The sequence below is a fragment of the Mesoplodon mirus genome (assembly GCF_964341445.2).
Source record: "Mesoplodon mirus genome assembly, chromosome: 3".
Classification (NCBI taxonomy): Eukaryota; Metazoa; Chordata; class Mammalia; order Artiodactyla; family Ziphiidae; genus Mesoplodon; species Mesoplodon mirus.
Genome location: NC_138978.1, coordinates 5,279,476 through 5,297,037, shown reverse-complemented (window position 1 = coordinate 5,297,037; position 17,562 = coordinate 5,279,476). Strand labels below are relative to the sequence as shown.

Here is a 17,562-nt window from a genome sequence, read left to right as displayed (position 1 = left end):
CCAGAGAGCCTTCTGGTTGCAGTGCAGACTGAGCCCAGGATCTAACAGAGAAGTGACTGAACTGCAGAGCAGGTTAAATGACCACGAACCCACACTTGTGATACCAGGACCAGGGACCAAGCTGGGAAAATTGGAAACCCTGACACGTGGAAAGGAGGCATCCAGGCAGATGCCCCCAAAGACTTTGATTCTCCAAGACAACTTGGAACCTCCCAAACCTGCAGCAGTGCCCCCTCCTCCCTAGGAAGAGCTGGTGCCCCCTCTGTGCTGGCAAACAATGCAGAGGCCTCAACACAGGAAATGTTCCCACTTCCCCTAATAAATATTGGGCCGATAACTAGGGTTAAGTAACAGCATAATCCAGGGGGCGTGTGCTGGTCTGATAAGAAAGGAGAGACTGCACCCCAAAGGAACTGCAAGTCCCAGTCAACAAGCGCCAGCAGGAAGGAGAAAAGACTTGGTGGATGGATACTGAGGGTGCTTGGTCAAGGGGGCCCCACCTTAAAGTTGAATAGTGAACACATCACAGAGCAGAGGGGCTCTCTGCTGAGATCTTATAGTCTGGCAAGGACCCGAGGAGATGGTGTAAACTCTCTACTGGGATGGTTCCTAAACATATTCAAAAAGGGAAGTTTAAATGCCAGGATTGTCATGGCCGATGGCAGAGGAAAGGGCCACAAGAAGCAGGTATACCACCCACGGCCGAACACCTGCTGACGAGGTTCTCATGGGAAGGACCACAGGACACACTGTTCTCCAAGGTCACAAGGAAGGTGCCAGTGAGAGGGGGCCAGCAACACTACAAAGTTCAGCAGTGACCATGGCCCCTTTGTAGCCAGGACTGGAGGGCTGTCAGAAGGAGAGGCTGTTAGAGAACTTGGCTTGCTGATAGCAATGGGATGACAGGATGCCAAAGCAGTAGAGGTGACAGTGCTTAGCCACCAGAAACAGGGGTCACAATTATTGAAACAAGCAGCAAGGTCAGAGTGGCAGCCAAAGACTGCAGAGAGTTACAGAGAAGATCGCTAGAACACAGGGCAAGAAAGAGGGCAGCCGATAAGCTTGCTCAGCAGAGGAAATCAAGGATGAATGCCTGGGAGGCTGAGGGCAGGGCAATTATCCCAATATAAAGTCATAACCCCTTACCTAATTTCTGGACCTGAGCAAATTTTTATGCCGGGAACTCCCTGGAAGAAGAGATGGCCAGGTGCCCAAGAGAAAGGACCCTACAATTCCACAGCAAGTATATACACTGGGATGATTCCTCAAGTCCTTCCTACTGACATTTATTTGGGTATCTGTGCACACACTGCGTATATCCAGAAATTTTAAGGACTGTTAGACACAGGGATGACTTGAGGCTCAGAGTGATTTGACTGTCATCGTCATCCTCCTGTTAGAATGGAGGCCTGGTAATAAATGGAATCCTGTCCAAAGCCCACTTACAGTGGGTCCACTGGATCTGTGGATCCATTGGATGATCATTTCCCCCATCCTCAAATGTATAATTGGGATTAACCTACTTGGTAATTGGCACAGCCCACATTGGGTCCTTGGTCTCTGAGGTACAATGAGGGAAGACCAAACGAAACCTCTGAAATTACTCCCTTCCCCATGCTGATTAAGACAGAAAACCAACAACAATGTCACATCCCAGGGGAATGGCAGAGATGAGTGTCATCTTGAAGGATCTAAAGGAAGCAGGGGTGGTGGTCCCCCTTATGTCATCACTTAATTCACTGGTGTAGATCCTGCAGAAAACAGATGGATCCTGAAGGATGACTGTTGACTACTGCAAACTCTGAGCAGCAGTCTCACCAATCCACAGCCACCATGCAGGTGTCTTTCCTCGAGCAGATTTTACTACAGCCCCAGATACGTGTCATAGGGTGATTGATTTGATGACTGTGTTCTATTCTATCTCAACTCGAAAAGATCAGAAAAAGTTTTCATCCATCCAGTTTCACATGGAACTGACAACAATATTCATTTACAACAAACAATCAAAAACTGAGCAAACTGGGAATAGAAGACAATTCCCTCACTCTGATTAAAAAATGTGCATTCTGAAACCTTAGAGCAAATACCATAATTAAGGATGACTTACTGGAAGCTGTCCTTCTGATATCAGGAGCAAGACATAGATACCCACAATCACCATTTCTACTTGATATTGTACTGGAGGTCCTAGCCAGTGTAATAAGTCAAGAAAAAGGAATCAAAGGTATAAAGATCATAAAGGAAGAAATAAAACATTCATTATTTGCCGATGACATGATTATATATGTAGAAATACAAAAGATTCAGATTAGCTATTAGATTGAAAAAAAGAATTTAGCAAGGACACTGCATACAAAGTCAACATACAGAAATGAATTGCATTTCTCTATATTAGCAACCATAAAATACAGAACAAAAATTTTGAAAGATAAGATTTAGTGTATCATCAAAAATATCAACTCTCTGAGAATAAATCTAGCAAAAGATGCACAAAACTTTATACTTTGTTTTAAGACGACTGAGGGCAAGGGCCTTATTTTGCTTACTGCTGAATCTCCCCAGCACTTGGAGCATGCCTGGAACATAATGGGTGCTCGATAAATATTTGTTGAATGAATGAATGAATGAACGAACAAATGTATGTGTATTCCCATTATATTTTCCCCCTTTACTATCTAATACTCATCTTTCCTTCAGCTCTTCGTGTAAATATCATCTCTTCAGATAAATCCTCTATCATCCCTGTACCCCATTAGGTCCTCATGTTTTCATATCCTCTTTTGAAGTGCCACCACAATTGCACTTAAGTAATTAACTGTGTAACTGTTCAATGTCTACCTTCCCCACTAAAATGTAGATTGCATGAGGACAGGAAATGTACTTGGTATAAGATGACCCCCAAATATTCTTTAATTTAATGAATCAAAATTCTGTGCAATTCAATAAGGTCTTTGAGGCTCTTCAACTGTCCACTTCTACCCATTCAGCACACATGACTTCATGCTGCCTTCATCTTTTCCTAGTTTTCCCTACCAAATGCTTCTTCACCAGTCACTACTCATCCATCCATCCATCCATCCATCCATCCATCCATCCATCCATTCAACAAATACATTCTGACACACTTGCATGTGCCAGGCACTGTACCAGGACTTAGGGATGGAGCAGGAAGTAAGGCTCGAGCAGGTAAAGCACCCGAGGGCTGGCTTTCATTGGTAGTCGGTGCGGCCATTGAATAACAATAAGAAAAATCTTGGCTGCAGAAGAGAAGGGTTCTCCTTTTTCACAACATTTTATGCTATCCCCCAAAAGAGCTCAGGAAAAATACTCCTCTGCTATTTGTCACATCCAATAATCCTCTCCCATGGAATTCCAATTTGGTGGCTCCCTCGGCTGAGTAGTCATCGAAGGAAACCTCATTAATACAGTCAGAGCTTGTAGTAGCTGTGATTCATTTAATACCAAAATGGAGGAGAAAAATCAATAATACGTATCTCTGGTCACACTACATTTTTCTTTAACCAAGGTAAGTGTCTCTCATAAATATCCCCCCAAAATGGTAGCAAAACTCACTAACCTCCCCCTCTCCATTAAGTCTGCCCAATGTTGTGTTTCATTCAGGATATACTGACCACCCCCAGGAGAGGCTCCCAGCCCAGTTGTCACTGACCGAGTTCACATCCCCCAGTGAAGCCTTGACTGACCCACTCAACACGGGGAAGTCGGGAAACTACGTGTGCCACTGGTACAGAATTGTGCTTCCTTGTGATGATGCAGTGCAATTTCTGCCTTATTGGGAGGAACAGAGCCTGTTCTTTGAGCAGCAGTAAATTCTGAGCAGGGAGGCACTCCCTGGCATAGCCTGGGAGCACTGGGCTCTGACATTGACTTTGCAGAAGGTCTTTTTCTTCTTCCTTTCAACCATGCTAGCTCCACACCTGCCCATCTCCCCCAGGGCTTCCTCCTACCACATGATAGGCACGTGGCTCACTAGCCAGTGGGGCCTTAGTGGTAGGAAGGGCCCCTATAAGCAAAGCTCTGGCCTCTCCCCAGGGCTTTAAACGGATCAAGAAATGTGCCCAAAGCAGGCAGGGACAGAAACAAATCAGTGATACTTAGTTCTGGTTACAGTATATTCTTCTATAAGCAAAATAAGCATCTCTCATAAATACTCCCAAAAGTGTCATGAAACCCTTTGCCTCCCTGTTCAGTTGCCCAGTGTTGTGCTCCATTCAGGACACATCAGTCAACCACCCAGGAGAGGCACCCAGCCGACCAGCCACTCACTAACCAAGAGCACGGGCTCAGATATGACATCTGCCCTATAAATGTCATCTGGCTCAACTGCTTCCAGCCTTTGCCATCTTCTCCACCTCCTGTGTTTGAAAGCATCCAAGCATGATGAAGACACACTGGCAAAGAGTTGTTTCCAGCTCATTTTAAAACACCTTTGATTGGGCAGTCTCTGAGCTAGCAACGTGAGCAAACCTGTAACCGGTTTCCTGTGCGTCAGGCACCACGTTAAGTGCTTACATGTATTCATTCGTTTAACCCTCAGTGATACTGTCATTCCATTTTGCAGATGAGTATAGGCTGCTACAGAGAGGTTAAGTAACTTCCTTAAGGTCACAGAGACCAATCTGAGGTTATTCACTCAGGTACAGCCAACAGCTATGCTCAGCATCCCCGAGGTTCTAGGCCCAGGCTCAGAGATTGGGAGAGCAGAGTGAGCAGCCACCCTGAGGTCAGCTTTCATGGGCCAAACACCTCCTCGGAACCCACCTTGGCCCCCTTTCTCCTCTCACAGGCCCGTTGTTATCTTTTCCCAATCACAAGCATTTCTTCCCTGTGCCCCCAGACAAAGCGGTCCTTCCCTTCCCATAGGATCGGTCCCCGGAGGGAGAAGGGGGCCGTGCTCCCCACAGAAGGATGCATGACCAGTTCCAGGAACAGGGTCACATCTTGATCATTTGTTTCTCTACCACCTTTCTCACCTCCAGTGACAGCATGGAATCTGCCAGAGATGGGGCCCCACACAGCAGGCAGTGAGCGACTGATTCTCTTTCCCTCCTCCCAGCTCTTTCACAAGCTGATGCTCCCTCCGCTATTTGGGGGTTACCCTTATTTTTCCTTGGGTCTCATCTGAGAGGCCACCTCCTCTGAGGCTTGACCTGATTCCCCCAGGAGGCCTGACAGCAGCTTTCCCCTGTGCTCTCCTGGCACACACTCCCGTCCTCACTGCAGCTGCTCTGTTACAGGGTGTCTGTCAGTTACCTGCCCACCTCCTCTCCAGTGGTGACCTCTTTGAGAACAAGGGGCCATGCCTTTCAGTTCTGTATCCACGAGCCTAGCAGAATGCCTGGCATAAAAAGGTGTGTGACTGAATGAATGAACAGAATTCTTGTTAATACTTAGAAGCAATAGTAAAGCCACAAGGGGCTCTATAAAAGGTGTAAGTAATAATAACCAAAGTAACAATAATAGACACCACGTACTGAGTACTTTCTGTGTGTTAGAACTTATGCTAAATACTTCACAGGTATTATCTCATTTAATCATTCATACCCAGACAAAAATCCTGAGCTGACAACAGAGATAAACTGTCTGCAGCTCCAAGTCCTGAAGGTCCTCCTCTTGGGCAGCTTGGAGTCCTAGGGTGTGTGGGTAGATTCAACATGAACCTTGGCCCCAGTGCTGCCTTGTAAGTCGGCAGCTGCTGATTGCTTTCCAGGAGAGTGAGCAATGACACTGAACCTTCGAGCATCTTCTCTTTGTGCACAATGACACCCATCACTGACCCACAGGCCCAAAACCCCTTCAACATCCTTGCCCTTGGCCTCTCTTTCTCTGAATCTAATCATTCCTCTTATAGATGTCTCAAGGTCGTGTCTGCCCTTCAGCTAGAGAGAGTCTCAGGATGATTAAAACTTGGGGATGCTCTCTGTCACTTGGAAGGAGGGCTAGGTTCCCTGTGGGTCAGATCTCAGAGGTACAGAAAAGTACTTTAGGCTTGCTGGGAGTGAGCCTGGACCTCAGCCCCATAAGTGTAGAATTGGGAGTGGGGTAGAATTAGTTATATCCCAGAGGGAGAAATAGGTAACTGTTAGAAATGTGAAAGGTTTGTCAATAGCACACCGTATCAGCTACCTAAATTGTGAAACCTAAGTCAGGATTCCATTTGCTCTATGATAATTTAAAAGCACAACTCTCTTTCTTTCTTACTCTTCCCTTTTCAGTTCACTCACAGCCTATTCATTCATCTGGTTAAGAATTATTGGGAGCAAACGTCTAAAAGACACCTGGGCGCCATGATGAAAAGAAACAACTATGCCTTATCTGGAAATTTTGGTTGAGGACCATGGACAGCACCATAAACTATGCGGACCATGGACAGCGCCGCGGATACACACTACCCCTGTGCACAGACCAGCCCCCCAGGTCCCTGTCTGGTCCCGGGAGCTGTAGTCTTTGACCCAGATAGGGCTCCGTCCAGGGAGCACCAGGGTCGGCCATCCTCTCCAGAGCTGGCACACAAGGAGCTGTTGTTGGGAAAGCCTTCTGTTGAAGCACTCTGGCTTCTAGTACAGGAAGAGCTGCCATACACGTGGAGAGAAACAGATTCATGGGGGTCCCAACTAGAGAACAGCACCAAGGGACACAAGCAACTAGAAGGCAGATGCCAGGATCTATGCTGTCCATCCCTGGGAATGGATCCCCTCCCAAGAGAACAAGCTTCTTGTCCTTGCAAATAATCCCCTCTCAGGAATATTTGGGTTCATTGCCCAGCCTGCCCTGAGTGGGAGTTCATATTCCTGACAAAAAAAAAAAAAAATGCCTTCAGAGCATGGAACACTTTAATTAAGTGGTCATCTGTTGTCTCCAACAGCTCTCTCTGCCCTCATATGATTCCCTGCCCTGCTTCCTAACTGCCTACCCGAGAATGAAGGATGGCTACAGCTAAGCAGCTCACCTTCCCAGCCCGTCTTTCTGTTTTTTCATGTTTACTGTCTCCCCACATACTTCTTCCCTAGCACATCAGGTTACATTTATTTTAAAAAATTGTAAGGGCATCTAAGATTCTTGAGGGCAGTTTGATAATGTGTATCAAAATGAGCCTACCCAAACTCTGGTTATAATAATATGGAGTAAATACGATATTATCCCCTTCAATTCAAACTCTAAGCTTGGTATCCAGAAAATATCTCCACTCTCCTATAATAGTGTCTGAAGAAGGCCTGCCCAATGCAAGAAGATCCAACAGGGTTAGGGGAAGATGCTTAAAGAGTATGTCTTCAACTGCAGATCAGGCAAAGCCTGCAGAGGTTAATTCATCACAACAGAGAGCATATGCCCTGAGGTGCAAAACCAATCCACTTATGTTTGGGACAAAGGAAACAGGATAACAGACTGGCATCAGAGAACTGCCAGGATTCAAGGTTGGTCCAGAGAACTGGATGTGGGAGAAGGTCAGAGAAGAGGATAGAAGATATTGAATTGATAGCATCCCTGAAGCTTCTTATTTCTATTGGCTGGGGAGAAGTAAAGGTTCTTGGAAACATTCAACTCCCTGTGATAAGGACCTTGACTGTGATTTGGGGGAAACTCCTGCTAACCAGAAACACTGCCTTGGACTGTCCCCTTTAGGAAATTCCTTCAAAGAAAAATTAGGAACAACAAGAAGAACCAAAATCAAATGAGTATAACAATACAGAGAAAAGTAGAAGCCAAATAGAAGTAAATGGATTTAGAATACCCACCAGAAAAATGTCATGGAGCCACTAAAAATTGCTGAAAAACATTACCAAGAACTCAAAAATATTAATAAAACAAATGTCTCTTTAAAAGAAAACCTCAAAGCAGAGATGCACAGTCTCAGGAAAGGTACAGCATGGCATCAAAGAGGAGTAAAACAAGAGTAGGCAGAGCTCAGGAAAGAAGTAGAAAAACAAAATAAAGCCATTAGAGACATGAAGTCATACTGGAAACAGACTGAATGAGAGCACACCTGCTGAAAAGACAATAAGGGACAGAAAGGATGGCATCTGGAAAATGAGCAAAAATGAATAGAATTAGTTCTGGCTCTGGGCAAGAAGAAGTGACCCCACAAAGAAGCTATAAAACCCAGAGCGATGCTGGACAGCAATTCGAGGACTCTGAAAAGGAAACAGTAGCAGACAGACTGGGGAAGAAGAACCAGAATTAGAAGTGCTATAGAAGCAGCTATGAACCACCATCTTTCCTCATCTTTGAGCCTGAACTCAAGACAGCCTGAAACTAAGAATGGGGCACTAGCGTGTGGAAAGAGAGAGCCCAGGAGAGCCTATCTAGCCGTAGCTCAAGAAGGAAGCAAAGGGGGCTTCTGATACTTAGGGAGAGTAAAGGAAATGCCCCACTCTTCTTTTTTTTCTGTTCCCTGTACCCCCAGGCCCCTGGCAATCCTGTGGTGGTGATGGTAGAAACAGCAGGGCCCACAGGTGTCTAAAACCATGAGGGAAGGGAAACTTCATCACCACTAGGAATATCTGTGGGCCCAAGAGGGTGTGGTAAACCCCTGGTGCTTTTCTCTCTCCCTCTCTCTCTCTCTCTGTGTCTCTCTGACCTATGGCTGTAGCCTTTGAGGTAGACAGTCATCGGATCTGCCCAACAGAGCAAGGTTAGTAAAGCCCTAGATTTCTGGCCAGAGGACTGAAAAGGTGAAGCCCAGGGAGATGGTGGAGAGGGAGAATCCCATTAGGTTGTTCATGAATTCCTAGACTCACCCTCAAGCTGTGTACACATGGATCTGATCCTAAATAGCATGCCAAAGACTTTGAGGTAGACTGTCCCAGACTGGCCACTAGGCAGTCCACACAAAGGACAGCTCCTGGTAGGAAACAAAGTCTTTGAAGCAACTAATGTTGAAATTACAACTCACAAAATGTGGTTGGAACTTATAGCTTGAACCCAACTATGTTGATTGTCTACTAAAGCAAAAATATCCAACATTTCCCTTGGGATTTAAACAAGACCCAGAGACTCATACCATAAGAGTTGAAATGTACAGAATATAACCCAAAATTGACTGGTATAATAAGAACTAGAAAAATCTCAACTTTCATGGGAAAAGATATGTAGATGATGAAGTTACCTGACAAAGACAATTATTATAAAGTTATTCCAAGAAGTAAGAGTAAACACTCTTAAAATAAACAGAAGCACAGAAAGTACCAGAAAATAAGTAGAGAATATGAAGAAAAAATAAATGGGAATCTCAGAACTGAAAAGTAACATAAACCCAAATAGAAAACTCACTGGGTAGTTAAATAGCAAAATGGACATCTCAGAAACAAAAGAGTTAAGTGACCTTAAAGATAGAACAATTGGAATTATCTCATCTGAATGACAGAGAGGAAAAAGATTGAAAAAAAAAACCCAGAACCTCAGGGAACTGTAGGACTAGTGGTTTACCTTTTGTGTCATTAGAGTTTTAGAAGGAGATGAGAAAGACTGTGGTGTCTCTCTCTCTCTCTCTCTCTCTCTGTGTGTGTGTGTGTGTGTGTGTGTGTGTGTATTAGTAAATAATGGTTGAAAACTTCCCAGATTTGGCAAAAGATATAAACTTACAGATTTGAGAAGTTGAATGAACTACAAACAGGATAAATCCAAGATACCTATAATAAGACACATCATAATCAAACTGCTGAAAACTAAAGACAGAGAAAAAATATCTTGAAAGTGATCAAAGAAAAAGTGACACATTACTTATAGGCAGGGGTCAGCAAACTATGGTCCATGCACCAAATCTCACTGTCTGTTTTGGTAAATAAAGTTTTATTGAAACATAACTATAACTATCCCTTTATGTATTGTGTATAACTGCTTTAGTGTCACAATGGCAGAGTTAAAAGCTGTGACAAAGCCATATGGCCTACAAAGCGAAAAATATTTAATATCTGGCCCTATGCAGAAAAATGTTGCTGACCCCTGTTATGGGAATCAGAAATTTGAATGACTCCAGATTTCTCATCAGCAATCATGGAGGCCAAAAAGAAGTGAACTAACATTTTTTAGGGAGTGAAAGAAAAAACTATCAACCCAAGATTCTATATATAGCAAAAAAATACCCTTCAGGAATGAAGGAGAAATAAATCCAATATCGGATGAAGAAAAACTAAGACAATTAGTTGCCAGCAGACCTGCTTTAAAAAACTGCTAAAAGAAGTTCTTCAGATAGAAGGGAAATTACATAACAGAAGGAAAATTGGAACAACAGTATTGAAGGAAGAGCAACAGAAATGGTAAACATCTGGGTAAATATAAAAGACTATTTTCCTCTTGAGTTCTTTAAAAATCTTTTGATGGTTGAAAGCAAAAATCGTAACACTCTCTAGGGGAGTTTTCAACGTATATAGTTGTAATATATTTAACATAAAACAAAATATAAATCGAGGAGAAAAAGGACCTATATGGTGGCAGGACTTCTATAGTCTACCTGAAATTGATTATAAGTAGATTGATTCTAAGAATTATACTGTAATCCATAGAGCAGCCACTAAAAAAACTGTACAAAGAGTATAGTCAAAAAACACAATAGATAAAATAGAACACGAAAAAATTTCAAATAACACAAAAGAAGGCAGGAAAGGGAAAACAAAAGGACAAAAACATAAGAAATAAACAAAAAACAAATAATAAAGCACACCAATAAGTATATTAAATATAAATTGCTTAAATGCACAAATTAAAAGACAAGAGATTTTCAGAACAGATAATAAAAAATATGACCCACCTATATACTGTTTACAAAAACTCACCTCAGTTATAACAGTATGAGCAGATTAAAATTTAAAGGATGGAAGAAGATATACTATGTAAACACTAGGCAAAATAAAGTTTCAGTGACTATATTACTATCAGAAAAAGTAGATTCAGAGCAAAGAAAATTATCAGGGATAAAGAGAAACATTACATAATGATAAAAGATCAATTCACCAAGAAGACATAACCCCAAATGTGTATGCACCTAACAAGAGAGCTTCAAAATATATGAAGCAAAACCCGAAAGAACTGAAGGGGAAAATAGACCAATCGACAACTGCAAATGGAGACTTCAATACTATTCTCTAACTAATAAATAGAATGAGTAGACAGAAAATCAACAAGGACACTAATAAAACCTGAATAACATATCAACCAACAGAATCTAATTGATATTTAGAGAGCATTCCACCCAACAACAACAGAATATACATTCTTTTAAAATGTACATGGAATATTCACCAAAAAAGACCATATGTTGGGTCATAAAAAAAACCTTAAAATGTAAAAGAATTGAAATAAAACAAAGCGTGTTCCCTGATGGTAATGGATTTAAACCAGAAATCAATAACAGGACCATAACAGAAACATCTGCAATACTTGGAAGTTAAAAAGAAAACTGTTCTAAATAATCCACAGGTAGATCCATAGGTGAATCCAGAGAAAGTCTCAATAGGAATCAGAAAATATTTTCAATTAAATAAATGGTTAAAATACAGCATATCAAAATCTGTAGGACGAAGCTAAAGCAATACTTAAAGAGAAATTCATAGTATTAAATAAATGCTTAGAGTAGAAAAAAGTTCTCAAATCAATAATACAAGCCTCTATCTTAAGAAACTAGAGAAGTCAGAGCAAATTAAACCAAAGTAGGCCAAACGAGGGAGATAATAAATGTAAACATGACTTGCAAATGAAACTGAAAACAGAAAAACAACAGAGAGAATCAATGAAACCAAAAGCTGGTTTTTTTAAAGATAAATAAAAATAATAAACCTCTTTCAAACTTGACAAAGAAGACAAAAATTACCTATATCAGGAATAAAAGAAGAAATAGATAACCTGAATTGTTCTCTAACTACTAAATAAATTGAATTGGTAGTTTAAAACCTTCTGAAAAAGAATTCTCTAGACCTAGATGGTTTTTCTGGCAAATTCTACCAAACATTTAAAGATGAAATTATATTGATTCTACACGATCTCTTCCTGAAAAGAGAAGAGGAGATACCACTCTTCAACTTATTTTATGAGACTAGCATCACCTTGATACCGAAACCAGGCAGAGATAGTACCACAAAGAAAACTACAAATCAATATCCCTCAGGGACATAGATGCAAAAATCCTCAGTAGAATATTAGCAAGTCAAATTCAGCGACATATAAAATGGATAATATACCATAAACAAATGAATTTTATCCTTGGAATGTAAAGCTGGTTCAATATCCATAAATCAATGTAATCCACCATATTAACAGTTTAAAAAAGAAAAACCATATGATAATATCAATTGATGCAGAAATAGCATTTGAAAAAATTCAACATTCATTCATGAAAAAAGTCTCAGCAAAATAGGAATAGAAGGGAACTTCCTCTTCCTGATGAAGGACATTTATAAAAACCTACAATTAACATCATACTTAATGGTGAAAACCTGAAAGCTTTCCCTCTAAGACTGGGAACTACACAAGGACTCTCACACCTATAGCATTATATGGAAGCTTTAGCCATTGCAATAAAGCAAGAAAAAGAAATAAAAGTCATATAAATTGGAAAGAAAGGAGTAAAACTGTCACTATTTTCACACAACATGATTGTCTACATAAAAAATCCCAAAAAGTACATCCCCAAAATTAACACTCTTAAACCTCACATGAGCTTAGCATGGTCACAGGTACAAGGTCAACACGTAAAAATCAATTGTAGTCCTATACACTAGCAATGAACAACTGGAAACCAAAAACATTTTTGAATACAATTTACAATAGTTCCAAAAATTTGAAATATTGCATTAGCCAAAAAGTTTATTCTGGTTTTTCCTTAAGATGTTAAGGAAAAACCCAAATGAACTTTTTGGCCAACTCAATACTTAGGTAAAAATCTAACAATTTTTGCAGGATCTGTATGCTGAAAACTACAAAATACTGGTGAAAGAAATCAAAGCAGACCTAAATAAATGGAGATACACATCACAGTCATGGATGAGAAGACTCAACATAGGAAAGATTTAAATTCTCTGCAAAGGGATGTATAAATTTAATGCAGTATCAATCAAAATCCAGCAGGAATTTTTGTAGCTCTAGACAAGCTGATTCATAAATTTATATCAAAAGCAAAGAACTAGAATAGCCAAAACAATATGGAAAAAGAAAAATCACATTAGAGAAATTAAACTACATGCTTTAAAGACATTATAAACCTACAGTAATCAAGACAGTGTGGTATTGGTGAAACAATAGACATATGGATCAATGGACAGAATATAAAGTCCAGAAAGAAACCCTCATTGATTTTGATAAAGGTGCAAAGGCACTTCAATGGAGAAGGGACAGTTTTTCAACAAGTGGTGTTGTAACGATTGGTTATCCATATGCAAAAAAAAAAAAAAAAAAAAAATAGGACATTTGACCTAAACCTTTATATGAAAATTAACTCAAAATGGATCATAATCTAAGTTAAATACATAAAATCATACAATTTTTAGAAAGGAACATATAATAATTGTGACCTGGAGCTAGGCAAAGAGTTCCTAGACAAAACACCAAAAGTAAGATGCACTTTAAAAATGATAAATTGGACTTCACTGAAATTTCAAAACTTTTGTTCTGTGAAAGGCACTCTTAGGATAATGAAAAGTCAAGGTACAAACTGGTAAAACAAAAATTGTCAAATCACATTTATGACTCAAAAAATGCAATTAAAAATGGGCAAAAAATTTGAACTGAAGCATTGCTAAAGAGGATATAGAAATGACAAATAAGCACATGAAAAGCTGTTAACATCATTAGCCAGTAGAGAAACACAAATTAAAACTACAATGAAGTACCAACACACATCTAGTAGAATAACTAAAAAATAAATAAAAATTTAAAAATAAAACCCCAAACAATAAGAATGGTTTATCTGTTTCTTATAAGGTTAATCAAACATTTACCATATGACACAACAATCTCACTCCTGGGTATTTACCCTAGAGAAATAAGAACTTATGTTCACACAAATACCTATGCACAAAAGTTTGTAGCAGTTCTGTTCATAATCAACAAACATGAGTTTATTCAGTGAATGGGTAAACAACAGTGATTCATCCACACAGTGGAATTCTACTGAGCATAACAACTTGGATGAATCATAAGACATTACACAGAAGGAAAGAAGCCAGTCTCAAAGGTTCCATACTGTATGATTCCATTTGTAAGACATTGTGAAAAAGACAAAACTATGGCAACAGAGCACAGATCAGTGGTTGCCAGGGTTTCAGGGTGGGGTAAAGGTGTAACCACAATAAAAATACCAACCAGGGCTTGCTTTTAGGTCTGGACAATCATTCTAAAGTTCATTAGAAAAATAAACAAGTAAGAGCTGCCAAGAACATTCTGAAAAAGATAAGTAATAAAGGTGGATTTGCTCTATGAAAATGAAAATGTATCATAATTTGGAGTGTATGGAGTGGAGTATGAGTAAACAGACAAATCCCTGAAAAAGTATAGACCATCCCAAAATAATCCAAATACAACTGGGAATTTAGTATATGGCAGAGGGGACGTGCCCATCAACAGGTTAAAAAGTGGATTAATTCAATAAATAGTTTGGGGACACTTGAGTATCTCTGTGGGGAAGAAAAAACTGAATACTGACTCTATTCCTTCTACCTTAATAAATTCCAAATCAATGAAAGACTTAAAGTAAGAACAAAATGAAACAATTAAAGTACTAGAATAAGTTTTTTGTAATTTTAGAGTAAAAGAAAAAAAAGCTTTTTTCACTATGTCACACACTTTGGAAGCCATAAAAGAAAAGACTAATAAATTGGACTATTTAAATGTTTGGGGGGGGAATCTTTCCAGAACGCTCGGTGAAAAGGTGGAGAAGCAGCGGCTGCCCGAGCTGCACACAGCAACCTGCTCCTTCCCACTCCCCCACACCAGCATCGGCCTGCTCACCAGCTGTAGGAAATGGTGAAAGAAACCATTTATTATGATGTTTTGGGAGTCAAACCCAATGCCACCCAAGAAGAACTGAAAAAGGCTTACAGGAAACTGGCCTTGAAGTACCACCCTGATAAGAATCCAAATGAAGGAAAGAAGTTTAAACAGACTTCTCAAGCTTATGAAGTGCTCTCTGATGCAAAGAAAAGGGAATTATATGACAAAGGAGGAGAGCAGGCAATTAAAGAAGGTGGAGCAGGTGGCAGTTTTGGCTCCCCCATGGACATCTTTGATATGTTTTTTGGAGGAGGAGGCAGGATACAGAGAGAAAGGAGAGGTAAAAATGTTGTGCATCAACTCACAGTAACCTTAGAAGATTTATATAATGGTGCAACAAGAAAACTAGCTCTGCAAAAGAATGTGATTTGTGACAAATGTGAAGGCTGAGGTGGTAAGAAAGGAGCAGTAGAGTGCTGTACCAATTGCCGAGGTACTGGAATGCAAATAATAATTCATCAAATAGGACCTGAAATGGTTCAGCAGATTCAGTCTGTCTGCATGGAGTGCCAGGGCCATGGAGAGCAGATCAGTCCTAAAGATAGATGTAAAATCTGCAATTGAAGGAAGATAGTTCAAGAGAAGAAAACTCTAGAAGTTCATATTGACATAGGCATGAAAGATGGCCAGAAGATAACATTCCGTGGTGAAGGAGACCAAGAACCAGGACTGGAGCCAGGAGATATTATCATCGTTTTAAATCAGAAGGACCATGCTGTTTTCACTCGACAAGGAGAAGACCTTTTCATGTGTATGGACATACAGCTGGTTGAGGCATTGTGTGCCTTCCAAAAGCCAATATCTACTCTTGACAACCAAACCATAGTCATCACTTCTCATCCAGGTCAGATTGTCAAGCATGGAGGTATCGAGTGTGTGCTAAATTAAGGCATGCCAATTTATCGTAGACCATATGAAAAGCATCGCCTAATCATTGAATTTAAGGTAAACTTTCCTGAGAATGGATTTCTCTCCCCTGATAAACTCTCTTTGCTGGAAAAACTCCTACCTGAGAGGAAGGAAGTAGAAGAGACTGATGAAATGGACCAGGTAGAACTAGTGGACTTTAATCCAAATCAGGAAAGACGGCGCCATTACAATGGAGAAGCATATGAGGACGATGAACATCATCTCGGGGTGGTGTTCAGTGTCAGACCTCCTAATGGGGCCAGTGAATAACACTCACTGCTGGCATTTTATTTGCAGTAGTGATTGAGTGAAGGACTATAATCATAATATGCTCACTACTTGCTACTGTTTGTTTTAATATTCAACTATAGTAGTGTTTTAAAGTTAAATGAAGAATAAACTCAAATATAAAAGCTCAAAAAATGTTTTTTGAACAGGTAGAATAAAAAGTTTTTTAATCAAATAAAAACTTAGAAATTATTTAAGATACATATTACAGAAAAAAGGGCTAATTTCTGTAATATATAAAGAGCTTCTCCTAACCAATAAGAAAAAGACCAACAATCTAATACAAAATTTTATAAATACGTGAATACACAGTTCATAGAAAAAGAAAATACATTCAACTTTCTTAATAAGATAAATGCAAAGTAAAACTATAGGATAACTCCTTGTATACGCCAGAACCACATGAATAAAACAGTACGATAGTATAATGTTTAGGTAAGAATGTGAGGAAACAGACACCTTCATATGATGTTGCTTGGAATGTAACTTAATTCATCATTTATCTATCGGCAGAGTGTTGATTAAATCAAGTGTGGTACGTTCATTCTGTTGACTACCAGCTCCCAACTCAAGTCTTTTCCTTGCTGTCATAAAGGAAAGCTTCTCCCCTGGAGTTCCACAGGGACCCTTGCTCCATCAGCTCTTTGCTCGTGGATCACCCTCTCAGTGGGTCTTTCCTAATCTCCCAATTTAAAATTGCACCCACTTCCTATGCCTTTTTTTTCTGCTTTATTTTTCTTAATGATGCACACCACCATCTGACATACTATATACATTTTTTCATAATTTACTGTCCGTCTCTTCTCTCCAGAATGTGTATCAGAAAGGGCTACTTTGTCTTTGGCACCTAGAACGATGCTAGGCACACAGTAGCTGCTCAATAATACTACTTACTAAGAATGAGGCAGCTCTTTACGTACTAATGGAAACCAATCTAATACAAGTTATAGTGTTACACTGAAAAAGCAAGATGCAATATGTGTATGAAGTATGCTACATTTGCACAAGAGAAAAGAAAGGAAAAAGTGTCCATCACTGGAAGGATTGATGAGAAATTGTAACATGTTGGCCTCTGGGGAGCTGATTGGGTGAGGCAGGGTGGGAAGTGGGGAAGGGAGACTTACTTTTTACTGTATAGCTTTTCTACCTTTTCAATTCTTTATCCTGTATTATTCCTTCAAAGTTTGCATAATTTATAGTTTAAAAATATATAACAATATGGGACCTCCCTGGTGGTCCAGTGGTTGAGACTTTGCCTTCCAATGCCGGGCGGGGCGGGGGGCGGGGGCGGTGCGTGTTTGATCCCTAGTCGGGGAGCTGAGATTCCCACATGCCTCGTGGCCAAGAAGCCAAGACATAAAACAG

At 40.2% G+C, this 17,562-nt stretch overlaps 1 protein-coding gene and 1 pseudogene across 2 annotated transcripts in view; one reads left to right on the top strand and one right to left on the bottom strand.

Moving 5' to 3' along the window:
- CAMTA1 (calmodulin binding transcription activator 1) overlaps positions 1 to 17,562 on the bottom strand; it is a 916,345-nt gene that overhangs the window by 395,466 nt on the left and 503,317 nt on the right.
- On the top strand, positions 14,881 to 16,267 carry LOC309799567 (dnaJ homolog subfamily A member 1-like; annotated as a pseudogene). Its single transcript has one exon. The product of its transcript is annotated as a dnaJ homolog subfamily A member 1-like (transcript).